This window comes from Miniopterus schreibersii (genome assembly GCF_964146895.1).
Source record: "Miniopterus schreibersii genome assembly, chromosome: 2".
In the NCBI taxonomy this organism is placed as follows: domain Eukaryota; kingdom Metazoa; phylum Chordata; class Mammalia; order Chiroptera; family Miniopteridae; genus Miniopterus; species Miniopterus schreibersii.
The window spans coordinates 107,152,476-107,166,473 of NC_138102.1; positions in this window are offsets into that span (position 1 = coordinate 107,152,476).

The window sequence follows — 13,998 nt, forward strand, 5'->3', positions numbered from 1 at the left end:
ATAGAAAGTACAAGTCTGTGGACAAAGTAAGTCTAGCTATACCAATGCTCACGATTACTGTAATTTGGTAAAGTCCCCCACTAAGTAGAGCAACTCTCACATCAGGTAACAAAACAAAAGGCAGTTATATGTTGCTTAAGAGGAACACATAAAAATACATGACACAGAAAGCTGCAAAATAGAGGAATGGAAAAGACCTATCAACCAAGAAAATGCTAACACCAAGAAACAGGTGTGACAATATTACTATAAGATAAAATGGATTTCAGAGACCAAAGAATTAATGGTCCAAGGAGAGGTTTTTTGTTTTGTTCTTGCCCCCTCTCAAATCTTTGTGCACAGTTGCAAAATGTATAAAGGAAAATGACCGCTCAAGTAGACAAAAAATAACCAAGGATTTACAGCTGTGTTGTCTGACATCGTAGCCACTGGCCACATAGTATAGCCAGTAGCCACCAGGCTACTGAATACTTAAATAAGGCTGGCCCGAATGGGGATGTGCTGACTGTGTGAAGCAGCTGGATTTCAAAGACTTGGCATGAAAAATTACGTAAAATATATCATTAGTATTCTAAAATTTTGGTTACATGTTGAAAATATCATATTTTAGATTTAAGTTAAGTAAAAACCTATTAAAGTTAATCTCACCAGGTTCTTTTTTCTTATTTTAATGCGGCTATGGAAAATTTTAAATAATGTACATATCTCACATTATATTTCTATTGGACAGCACTGAAGAGGATTTGAATAATACAGTTAATAAGTATAAACTAACAGATATATAAAGGGAGAATTTTGACCTCTCAGAGATTTACGCTCTTTTCAAACATTCATGCAGGCTTCACAAATTGATCAATTATCTGGTAGCCACATAAAGATACCGAAAATGTCTAAATAGGCTAATAGCTAACCACAGTGACTTCTCACAACCTCGGGGAATCCTTGGTGCGTAGCTCAAATGCCGTTGCCCTCCCCAGTGACTATAGGGAGGTGTCTGTGCAGGGTGGGTCTGTGGGTGGCAAGCCCCCCATGGTGGAGAATCTTCATCTAGGAGCCCAAGTTACCTGAGGTCCTGCTCTGCCTCTTGGCCCCAGCTCACAAGATTTGCTGCATCTGGACTCCCCTGCCAGAGAGCAGTGATGACAGCTTTACCCTGGGGGACAATGCCCATCGACTAACTGTTTCCTGTTTGTGGAAGACTGGCAGGGGCAGGCCTGACTGGCCAGCTCTTCCGAATGATTCAGCCAGGAACACTGAGGAGGATCCCCGGCTCTCTCCTCTACGTGGATCTGATCACTCAGCTCTTGGAGAACGATTCTTACCTTGAGTAGTTTATTCCACTCATGTTTGACTTGAGGTTTTTAAAATTCTTGTTTCTTCATCGATCTAATTCTTAAAAAAAAAATCACCCTCAATATTTCTAGTGTACAGGAGGCATCTTTCCTTGATTTGCAGCGACATTATAGATCTACATACTTTTCAAATGATTTCTGTTATTTCATGGGACTTTGTGAGTAGGTGGGGATGCAGAGGCTGGTATCCAGTCTGTCTGACACCTTGTAGATAGCAAGTTTTGTATATTTGTCTCATAACCAGTCACCTTCCTAAATACATTTTTCATATTAAAATAAACACTTATATGTCATTAAGAAGAATGCAAAATGTGCATGCATTTTTCAATGACACAGGAACCGTCAAATGAACTCTATGCTTGTGGAGGGTTGCTCTGCCCCAGATCCCTCGTGTTATTAGGGATACTTTGAGGACCAAATTTTGAAAGTTCAACTAAAAAAAGGATTTTGACTGCCTTGAGAGGCTCTCTCTCTTGCTCTCTCTTTCTCTTTCTCTCTCCACCTTTACCTCACCTTCCTCTCTTATCCAAAGAAATAAATCCATATCCCAATAAAGAGAAAAACTTACTATTAAGGCTTCCTGGTCTTCCTCAACTACAGGGCTGGCTTATGGGTATGCAAACTATAGTCACGCAAGGCCCCCTGCTTAAAAGCCTGTACTTCATTGAAGGCTCGGCTTTTGCTATCTTGAAATTCTTAATTCACACACTGGGTAACTGATCCTGAATATACACTTTACTTAGCAGAGCCTGATCCTTGATATTTCTGCAAAAATACTTAGCTGGTGTTACACATTTTTCATCCAAATTAAAAGGTTAAGGGTTGAGGCATTTTGCTGACCCCAAAAGAAACTCCATTATGTGTGTCTTCAGGATAATCTCACCTTTCGGCAGTGGTGGGGAAAAGTCTGATCAGAGTCACGGCCATTAGTATTCTTTTGTGAGATGGCTTCACCTTTACCTCTTGACACTTTTATTCTCACTTTTCTTTCCAGCCATATTCCCGCTTGCAGTTCAGCACACAAAACGTATTCTTTCTCCCACACATTCACTCACGTGGTCCCCATTGCTTCTGATACCCTTCCCCACCTATGCGCTTGATGGGCACCTACTCCGTCTTCGGCCTTTGAGTAGTTATAACCCCCTCTAGGAAGCCCTCCTCGGCCTCTCCAGGCTGAGCTAAGTGCCTTGCTCCTACTGACCTAGTGTCTCCAGTGAGGACTTATCATGGAGCTGGAATTCTTATATACCTCTTTCCCACTAAATTAGAGGTTTCCAACATTTTTGTGTCTGTTTAGTATTTGTGTGTGTGTGCAGCACATTTGAAAGCATTTAAATACTAAAACACATTAAACAAGTCAAGAATAATTACGATGCAATTACTGCTGCACTGTAGCCGGATCTCGGTGGATGTAGCAGCATCGCTGTTCCTGCACGACCACTTGGTCTCCCTTCAATGCTAGTTTGCTGTTCTGAATACGAGCTCTTGTATATCTCACATGTTACATTTTCTTATGTTCCAATAAACACCAAGTTGGATAGATTTTACATTTCTCACCTTTGGGTCTGTGTTCTATTTGACAGACATTGCTAATATACATATTTCATTAGAGCAAAAATATGTGTTCGACATCGATTGAAATCTGACAGCCTCTCATGACCACCAGGATCAGTACACAGATTGTTTACTGTACCAGGGTGCTCAGCTAAAAGGGCCAAGGGAGACCAATGACCAGCTATAATCTGTCAACAGATGATGTGCCCACCAAATTGCATCTGCCCAGAAAAGGGCCCCTTTTCCTGATTTGTGCAAAAGGTACCATTTGGACAAATGGGTGCTCTGACTCAGGACATCCAGGGTGCTACACAGATCAGCTGGGAACTGCTGGAGAGCAAGGACTGGGTTCTCTTCACCTCTACTTTGCCAGCATTTACCACAGTGCTTGATAATAACAGACCTTAATAAATGTGGAACCAATTATAAAACAATCAGGAGGCTCTGCTGATAGCATGTAACATAATATGGGCCTCTTCGAAAGCATTATTAACATAAATTTCCTAAATCTGGTCTGCTGGGGCGCTGGCTGTTAAATGTGTTGGATACACTGGCGTGATGTGATAAAGTTACAGCTGCTCCCGCCCCATCCCTCAGGCATCATACAGAGTCCTGGGTCCTTCCCATTTGTCCTGGGAGTGTTTCAAGCCCTTAGTCATTATTCATCCAGTGTACTGATGTTGAAAGAAAGGAAAAAAGAACATACAACGGGGTAAAGACAATCTATTCAATAAATGGCGCTGGGAAAATCGGACAGATACATGCAAAGAAAACGAAACTAGACCACCAATTTACACCATACATAAGAATAAACTCAAAATGGATAAAAGACTTAAATGTAACACTCAAAACCATAAAACTCCAGAAGAAAACATAAGTAGTAAAATCTCAGGCATTTCTCTTAGTAATATTTTTTCTGATATGTCTCCTCTGGCAAAGGAAACAAAAGAAAAAAATAAATAAATGGGACTATATCAAACTAAAAAGTTTTTGTACAGCAAAGGAAATCATCAACAAAATGAAAAGACAACACACTGAATGGGAGAACATATTCGCCAATGATACATCTGACAAGGGGTTAATATTCAAAATTTATAAAGAACTCATACAACTTAACACCAACAAACAAACAAACAATCCACTTAAAAATGGGCAAAGGACATGAACAGACACTTCTCCAAAGAGAACATACTAATAGACATATGAAAAGGCACTCAACATCACTAATCATTGGAGAAATGCTAATTAAAACCACAATGAGATATCACCTCACACCTGTCAGAATGGCTGCCATCAGTAAATCCACAAACAACAAATGTTGGTGGAGAAAAGGGAGTTGGTGGGAATGGAGATTGGTACAGCCTATAGAAGGCAGTATGGAGGGTTTTCAAAAATTAAAAATGGAGCCACCTTATGACTCAGCAATTCCACTTCTGGGCATATATTAGAGGAAACCCAACAAACTAATTCAAAAGAATATATGCACTCGTATGTTCATTGCAGTGTTATTTACAATAGTCAAGCTATGGAAGCAACTCAAGTACCCATCAATAGAAGAGTGAATAAAAAAGCAGTGGTACATATACAACAATGGAATATTACTTGGCCATTAAAAAAGAATGAAATCTTACCTTTTGCAACAGCACGAATGGACCATGAGGGTATTATGCTAAGTGAAATAAGTCAGTCAGAGAAAGACAAATACCATATGATTTCATTTATATGTGGAATCTAACGAACAAAATAAACTAACAAACAAAATAGAAACAGACTGATAGATACAGAGAACAGACTGATAGTTGCCAGAGGGGTGGGGGTTTATTGGACTGGGTGAAAAAGGTGAAGGGATTAAGAAGTGCAACTTGGTAGTTACAAAATAGTCACTGAGATCTAAAGCACAGCATCGAAAATACAGTCAGTGCTATTGTAATAACTATGTGGTGCCAGGTGGGTACTGGAAATATCAGGGGGACCACTTTGTAAAGTGTGTGATTATCTAATCACTATGCTACACATCTGAATCTAATACAAAATAATATTGAATATAAACTGTAATTGAAAAAAATAAATTAAAATAAATAAAGAAAGAAAGGCCAGGAGCTGCTGTACTAACGCACTCCCTTCTCACAAACAGGAAGCCCCACGACCTCTCTCCCTGCCCCATTTCCTGCAGAGCACTCCCAGAGTCTTAGTGCTGGAAGATGGCTTATGGGTCACCTTTCATTCTTATTCACAGTCAGGAGACTGAGACCTAGAGAGCAATGTGCTATCACACAGTCAATTGCTGGTAGAACAGCAACTAGAACTCAGGCTAAGACTCCCTCCCTCCTACAAGCCATGAGTATGCCTTCTTGTCCTTCCTTTTATTTGGATCTATTGCAGTCCCCTCCCCCCCATTCCATGAGCTGATCTCCTTGGTCATTCCCTAATCCTACTCTCAGAGATGGCAGAGCTGAGCCCAAGGAAGGGTAGGAATAGAAAATGGTCAAGAGGATGATCTTCTTTTCTCTTCAAAGTGCCAAGAGCTGTCCTGGGCCTCTGTCCTGGGACATCACATTGACACTGCCAGGTTTTGTGCTGATAAAGAGTGCTTTGTGCCAGACTCACAGGACAAGGGCGGCGGGAGGGCGGGTTGAGGGGAAGGTTGGCTGAGTGAAGGGACCACAAATGAGAAGTTAGTGTAGTGAGTGGCTTACTAACATCTGGCTTTATGTCAAGTGCGGCATCTAGAAACAAAAACCTCATGCCTTCAATCACATAATTCCTACCACATCCCTCATTTTGCCTCAGTGTTTGTATCTGGAGCCTTGAGTGGAATAGTGTAGCTGGTAGGCTTTGCAAAGAAGTCTTTCTGGGTGCCTGTGCATGGGGTTTGGCCCATGGAGATCGGGCAGGGTGTAGAGTTTCTCCCTCATGCTCCCTGCCACTCTGCTCCCAGTTTGACATGGGGCCTGCAGCCTGCTGTGGGACCCTCTGAAGCACGTCTGGACAGCAGAGTCAATCTCTGGGGGCATCTGGGCACTCCAGGGACCATGTGCTTCATTCCATTTGACAGATGGGGGACATTGAGGCTTCAGGAGAGAGGAAGCAACTCTCGAAGGTCATAAAAGGAGACCCTGTGTGAGAACAAGACCAAGGCCTTACATGCTTTGAGGGTCATCTGCTTGCACCAAGGGTCACAGAGCTTGCAGGACATGGGTATGGGAGAGAGGGATAGGGGTAAGAGACTGGGTCCCTGGGCAAATGTTTGTTTGAAGAGAGAAAGAGAGGAAAACGAGGAGGGAGAGCAACGGAAGTATGTCACTAGTATGAGGGCCCTTGGTCATCTTAAAGGTTATCATCTGAGACACAGTCCCTGACCCTAGTGATCTAAGCAAGGTGATCTCTGTTCTTTTCCACTACAGCCCTTACTACTAGTTGTAACTGCATGTTTCTTTGTGTGTTTTCTTGTTCTGTGTCCAGGTCATTAGAAGGCAGGTCCATGAAGGCAGGAAGCCTATTGTTTGTTTGCTCCCGGACCCAGCAGTGCCTGGCATGTTGCAGGCACGCAACAAATATTTGATGAGACAATGAATAAAGATTTGTTTTCGGTTTCATTTTTTAAACATTCATGATTAAGTTTGGACAATGCCATGAACTGAAACACCACTGATGGTTGAATGGCTGCAACTTGAGCACTCGGCATTAGGTGCGTGTTTAAGCCAGATATAAATGATATAAATGATTTTTTGCATCATCCATGACTCTTTTTCTAAGTTCTGGAGCAGACAACCAGGGGATTAATATGTTTTCCAATGGACACAAGTTACTTAAAGGTACAAGATTATTTTAGATTATATTATACCTCATATTTATTTCATTGCATAATTCATGATCCTGTCCTAGACATAGTGATTTGTAGTTTGTCTTACTTTAGTGTAGAGAAATGTTGTTAAAGGAGTTTTATTTTGCTCCTTTCACATGAATACACAGGGTTGTAAGTGTCTTTGAGAATCATAAGGGACTTAAAAGCTCAGGCCTGCTCTGCACAACTTCAGAGGATATTAATATTGTATTAGAGTTAGGTGAAGGGAGCCTGGAGATGGGCGTGTGGTTGAGCCTGTGAAAACTCCAGGTTTATTGTTTAATGGGGATGTGATCTAGAGGACTGTTGGCATTGCTGGTCAGCTCATCTCCCTCTTTTGGTTCTTGCCCCTTTTCTGTTCTTTCCATGACATCCAGAACAATCTTTTCAAAGCTTAAATTAGAGTATGGAGTTCATGTGCTTAAAAACCCTCAGTGACTTCTCATTATTCAGAACAAAAACAAATGCCTCCCACTGGCCGACAGGGCCCTAGAGGATGTGCCCTTGGCCTGAATGACCTCCTTTCTCTTCCTGCTGTAGTCAAGAACATTCCCTCTGGGGGCTGGCACCATTGCATTGTCTGCCAGGATGCTCTTCCTCTCCATCCTTGCCCAGCTGCCCTCTTTCACCATTCAGTTCCTAGCTTAATGTGACCCCCAGGAAAGCTCTTCCTTCACCCCAATTCTAAAGTACACCCTTGGTCACTCTCCATAACATCTTCCTGTTTGTCTTTCCAAAGAACTCATCGCTATCTGATATTTTCTTGTTTCTCTCCCTTTATTTACTTATCCTCTAGTATATTCTTATATACTAGAATATAAGCTCCATGAGAACTGGGTCATTATCTTTGTTGTTCTTCGCTGCATTTCCAGTGCTCAGAACAGTGCCGGGCCCATAGTAAGTGCTCTAGAAATATTTGTAGAGGATCGGATGAAAATCCACAGGGCAGTTGTTAGCGTGGCTTCCCAGCCTGGCCTGTGGTTGACCTGGAGACTCCAGGTCAGGAGTCTCCATAACAGTAGGAGCCTGTTATGCTGTCAAAAGCAAGTGACCTAAGAGTTAAGTGGCCTGACTCCTAGGCCCTTTTCTTATTGTTACCACTGGCTTCTTTCCAAGGGTTTCCGTTTCCTCATCTGTCCCGTGGGGGGATTGAATAGGGCAGTCTCTGAGGTCACATCTTGTGGACTTTGTAACCCAGTGCTCCACCCTTCAAGCACACAGAGGCCAGCTGCCTGGAGAGCAGAGGTCTGGGGGTAGCTGCAGCTGCAATACCTCCACTTTTCATAAGCTGCTGATATTGGAGGAGATGCCTGACTTTTTTTTAAAAAATACATCTTTATTGATTTCAGAGAGAGGAAGGGAGAGGGAAAGAGAGAGATGGGAACATCAGTGATGAGCAAGTCATTGATCGGCTACCTTCTGCACACCCCTTACTGGGGATCAAGCCCACAACCCGGGCATGTGCCCTGACCAGGAATCGACCCGAGATCTTCTGGACCATAGGTTGATGCTCAACCGCTGAGCCACTCTGGCCAGGCAAGGTGCCTGACTTTTTTGGCCTAAAACTGAGAGTTGAACAGCAAACAGTACTTCTGGAGGCAGCGAGTTGTACTGGCAAGGGTACAGGCACCAGATGGACCTGGGTTTGTGCCTCAGCTCCTTGCTTATCAGCTGGATGACCTTGAACATTTTCTTAATTTCTCTGAGCTGTAGTTCTGGGTGATAGGAATACTTATACCCTGTTTGCAGATTTGCAGCAAGGTTTACTTAAGTTAATATAGAGAAAGTGGACAGAGGTTGGCCCCCTTCCCATCATCTTAGAAAGCTTGAGCACATCCACAGGAACGGCCCAGTGCCTGGGTGACAGAAGCCAGCTTACAGGTTGTTCTCATTGACGCTGGCAGGGGCTGCAGGGCTATGACAGCCAGAGTGACAATGGGAGATGGGCTTAGCTCTGCCAAGGAAAACCAACAAAAGAAACTCATTTGTGAGGATTGCAAAACAGCTTGTTTATTTCTTTTGCACCAGAAACTTCTGGTGTGTAAACCTACAGATATGGCTGTGCAGAGCTGGAAAGGAGAGAAGTGTGTTTATCACTCTTTCCTGGGCAAACCTCATTTGCATTCCTAGAGAGTGTAGATTGCAGTGTTCTAAGAATTAAAATTGTTTGGTGGGCTAGCTTACCCCAACACAAAACACTCGTGTTTTTGCTTGCATGTGGAGGTAAAGAGCTGCTATTTGGTGAGCTCTACTATGGGCCAGAGACTGGGCTAATTCTTTTACATACTGAGGCAGACACGACAGATTGGGTCACTCAGCACCCAGTCACCTTCTTTCGCCCCACTCCTTTCTCTTTTATAGAGCTTGGGAACCTGAAACTCTACAGATGGCCATGTAGCATGGTTTTGGCCAATAATGTGTAAGTGGAAATTTCTTGGAGCAAAGAGAAAACACTTTATCTTCTTCTCACTCCTCCCTTGCTCTTGCCTGTGATACGGGCGTCATGCTCGAAGGTGCAGAAGCCTTCTTGTAACCATGAGGATGAAAGCCACTAGGCTGAGTCTAGTCCTTGATGACATATTGCCTTTCATTAGAAACACAATCAATATTGTAAAACACACCATTATTGGTACCATTAGGAAAGACACAATTAATGCTGCTCATTAACTACAGCCTGTTTAAAAGCACAGCCAGATTCCCAAGACATTAAAATGTGGAGTAAAAACAAAACAAAACAAAAACATGGGTCTTAGAATCAATGAGAATTGAACAGGTACCTGAAAACTGGAATATCTATCTCTAGATTTAAGTAAAAACAACAAACCCCTTCTTTTAGGTATGGTTGTTGGGCTTTTTGTTACTGATGGCAAAACATATTTCTAACATTGGCTCCTCATAATCACCTCCTAAGATGGGTATTAATATCTCTGTTTTACCAATGAGGAAACAGAGGCAGAGAAGGGAGATGGACTATAGAGCACAGAATCACACACACTGGAAATGAGAGCTGAGCCCACCTAGGGGTCTCCAAGCCTACCGTACTTGACCCTGCTCCTGACCTGCGCTGTTGCTCTTCTGCCTTGCCCGTGGCCTTCAAGGCACAGCTAAGAGGGCTGGTCAGCAGCTCTGCAGCTACTCCCTTGCCCCTGTTCCTGAGGACACTGCCTGTAGCTCTCCAGGACACGAAATTTGATCCTGGGAGCTGGGAGCCAGGACCACAGTGTTTAGCAATCACTCTGGCACAGGGTTTCTTAGTCATTTAGGCAATTTGTTTTCTGTCCTGCTTCTGCTTTCCTTCCTTGTCCCCTATTGAATGAAATCCTAGGATGTGAGAAAGCTCAGTGTATCTCTGGGGGAATTGCATATTCATACACTCCCTGGCTTTCTGCTGGTTTCCTGTTAGCCTACAGGCTTCTAGTATGCGGGGCCCAGGAGGCCACATGCGAAGAAGTTTGCAGAAGAGGAATCCTTGGCCAAGAGCCTCTTGCAAATCAGTCAGCTTTCCTTGGTCTGGTGAACCCCGTCTTGAGGACAACCTCCTGGAGGACAATGGGTGGAGAAAGGCCTGGGAGGGCCAAGCTCTCTGGACCAAGGATCACAGCTGAGGCAGTGACCTGCAGCTTAAAGAAGTGTTCCCTCCAAACTCTGATTTTTGTTTTCTAAAGCAGGAGGAGAAGAAATTGGTGAAAAACCGTTAGTGTTAAGTAAGAGAGAATGGCTTTTCCAGATCTCTGCTATCTGATTGGTAGAAGCTGAGAACGTAGGGGTAAATTAAATGGGATATCAGTTGGACTAATACATTAGAACATTATTTTTTAGTGTGTTGTTTATGGAATCACTAGAAATGCTTAAGGAGCCCATTAAGCAGAGGATTGCTCCTTTGGGAGTGACTCCTGTAAAATGGGCCCCACGCAAAAGCCAGGGTGAGCGGTGCAGCAGCCCCCAGGGAGGAGGAGAGGCTGCGCTGTGCTTCTTGTGTGGCCGTCAAGTTTTTGTCTCAGGGCCAGAGGGGAGAGCTGGGGGCGGAGGGCGGGGCAGGGGCTTCGTGCCATCTCCTCTGGCTTCCAGCTGAGGCAGGAGTGGGAGATGTGGAAAAATCCTATGGGGTTTTTTCTCTGACGTGAGGGAAAAACACTCAAACGACCCTTTTCTGAGAAAACCCATTGAGAACTGCCTCCCCCCCCTCCCCCCCACGCCAAGATCTACACAGTCCAGTCTGTGGGCTGGAGAACTGACCTTTAAAACCTTGTTTATGCACAACCATACCTTCAGTCTGACTCCAGCCTGGCCTGGCATCCCAAACCAAGGAGTTCCCGTAAGAAATGTTATTAAGGGCCTGCATACCTCACAGGAAGCCTTAGATTGCAAACATATGCCCAAACTGCTGACTTTGTGTAAATGGATCAAATCACGGGTCTGTGTTGGGGGGGCCAGTGTCTGCACAGGGAGTGGCAAGGACTTGCTATTTGTGCGCCAGGCTGAGTGGAGCTTCTGGCTTCAAATGGATTCAGGCTGAGAGCGGTTTCTTTTGTAAATCGGCTTGTGTGGTAGTTCTCCTCTCTTCTATATGCAAGTGAAATATCAGTGCACGTTTATCCTGACCCCACGCGGGGCTGGCTCACTGGCTTTTCCCGCTTATTCCTGTACAGGGCCTCCTGTTTCCAATCTCCACCACACTTGCTATGGGCTTCCAGGATCAACAGATCTGTTGACTGGTGCAGTTTTTAAAGATTAAACTTTTTATTTTGAGCTAATTGTGAATTCGCAGTTGCAAGACATAATGCAGAGAGGTTTCCTTTTCCCATTTTCCCCAATGGTAACATCTTACAGAACTATAGTACGATATCATAAACAGAATATTGACATTGAGACATTCAAGGTATAAGACTTTTTCACGATAAGAACCTCTAATGTAGCCCTTTTATAGCCACGCCCACACTCCTCCCTCCCATCCCTCCCCTCCTTTACCCTTGACAACCACTAATCTCTTCATTTCTATACTTTTGTCATTTCAAGAAAGCTATATAAATGGGATCATATAGTATGGAACCTTCTGGGGGTGGATTTTTAAATTTTACTCAGCATAATTCTCTGGAGATTCATCCAAATGGCTGCATGTATCAATGGTTCTTTTTTACTGCTGAGTAGTATTCCATGGTATGGATGTACCACAGTGTGTTTACCCATTCGCTCATTGAAGGACACCTGGGTTGCTTCCAGTTTTGGGCTTTCGTGCATAAAGCTGCTATGAACAGTGGTGTGCAGGTTTTTGTGTGAATGTAAGTTTTAATTTCTTTGGGATAAATGCTATTCCCTTGGGTCATATGGCAGTTGCATATTTAGTTTTTTAAAAAACTGCCAAATAATTTTCCAGGGTGATTGTACCATTTTGCATGACCACTGGCAATGTGTGAGAGATCATTTTTTCTGCATCTTCACCTGAATTTGATGTTGCCACTACCTTCTACTATAGTCGTTCTAATGAGTGTGTATGATGTCTTAACATGATTTAAATTTGCACTTTCCTGCCCTAGCCGGTTTGGCTCAGTGGTTAGAGCACTGGCTTTGGACTGAAGGGTTTCGGGTTTGATTCTGTTCAAGGGTACAGACCTCAGCTGCAGGCTCAATCCCTGGCCCTGGTCAGTCTCATGCAGGAGGCAACCGATTGATGTGTCTCTCTCATACAGATGTTTCTCTCTCTCTCCCTTCCACTCTCTCTGAAAAGCAATGGAAAAAATATCCTTGAAAAAAAAAAAAGAAAAAACATCCTTGGGTGAGGATTTAAAAATATTTTTGCACTTTCCTAATAGCTAGTGATGTTAAGATGTTAAATGTCTTTTCATGTGCTTATTTGCCATATGTATATCCTCTGTTGGAATGTTTGTTTGTATCTTTGGCCCATTTTCCAATAGGATTGTTTGTGTTTTGTTATTGAGTTTTAAGAGTTCTTATATATTTTAGATACTAGCCCTTTGTCAGATATGTGGTTTGCAATTTTCTCCCTGTTTGTGGGTTGTTTCTCATCCTCCTAACAGGGTCTTTTGTGTAGCAGAAGTTTTAAATTTTGATGAAGTCTAATTTATTAATTTTTCCTTTATGAAATATGCTTTTGGTGTCAATTCGAAGAACTCTTTGCTTAACTCTATACCAAAGATTTTTTTCTGTGCTTCTTTCTTAAAGGTTTATAGTTTTATATTCATTTAAGGTTGTAATATATTTGAGTTAATTTTTGTATGCTGTGTAGGACTTAGGGCAAGATACATTTTTTTTTTTTGGCCTATAAATGTCCAATTGTTCCAGCACCATTTGTTAAAAAGGCTATCTTTCCTCCACTGAATTGCTTTTGTACATTTGTCAAAAATCCCTTGGGCATATTTGTGCAGGTCTATTTTTGGGTTCCCTATTTTGTTCCAGTGATCTATGTGTCTATCCCTCTACCAACACCATCCAGTCTTGATCACTGTAGCTATATATCATGATATAATGTCTTGAAGTTGAGTAGACTGATTGCTCCCAATTTATTCTTCTATTTCAAATATTGTTTTAGCTATTTTAGATCTTTTGCCTTTCTAAATAAATTTTAAAGTAATCTTGCCTGTATCTCTAAAAAATCTTACTGAAATTTTTATAGGAATTGTGCTAAACCTATGTAAAAATTTGAAGAATAATTGACACATTTATTATGTTGAGTCTTCCAAATGATGAATGCAGTATGTCTCTTCATTTATTTAGATCTTTGATTTTTTTCAAAAATGTTTTGTAGCTTTCAGCATAAAAGTCCTGTACATGTTTTGCTATATTCAAACTCAAATATTTCACCCTTTTTAAGCTACCATAAATGGTAATGCATTTTAAATTATGGTGTGTATGTGTTCATTGCTAGTATATAGAAATATAAAAGACTTTTGTGTGTTTATTGTGTATCTTGCAACATTGCCCAGCACAGTTTGGTGTTTTTATTTTGTGCATTTTTTGAAATTTTCTACATAGAAAATCATGTCATATACAATAGGGAGAGTTTTCTTCTTTTCAATCTGTATGCCTTTGCCTCCCTTTTAAAAATTGTGTTAAAAATACACATACACTGCTCAGTGGTTGAGTGGTTGAGCATCAACCTATGAACCAGGAGGCCATGGTTCGATTCCTAGTCAGGGCACATGCCTGGGTTGCAGGCTTCACCTGGGTTGTTTGCAGGAGGCAGCCAATCAATGACTCTCTCATCATTGATGTTTCTATTTCTCTCTTCGT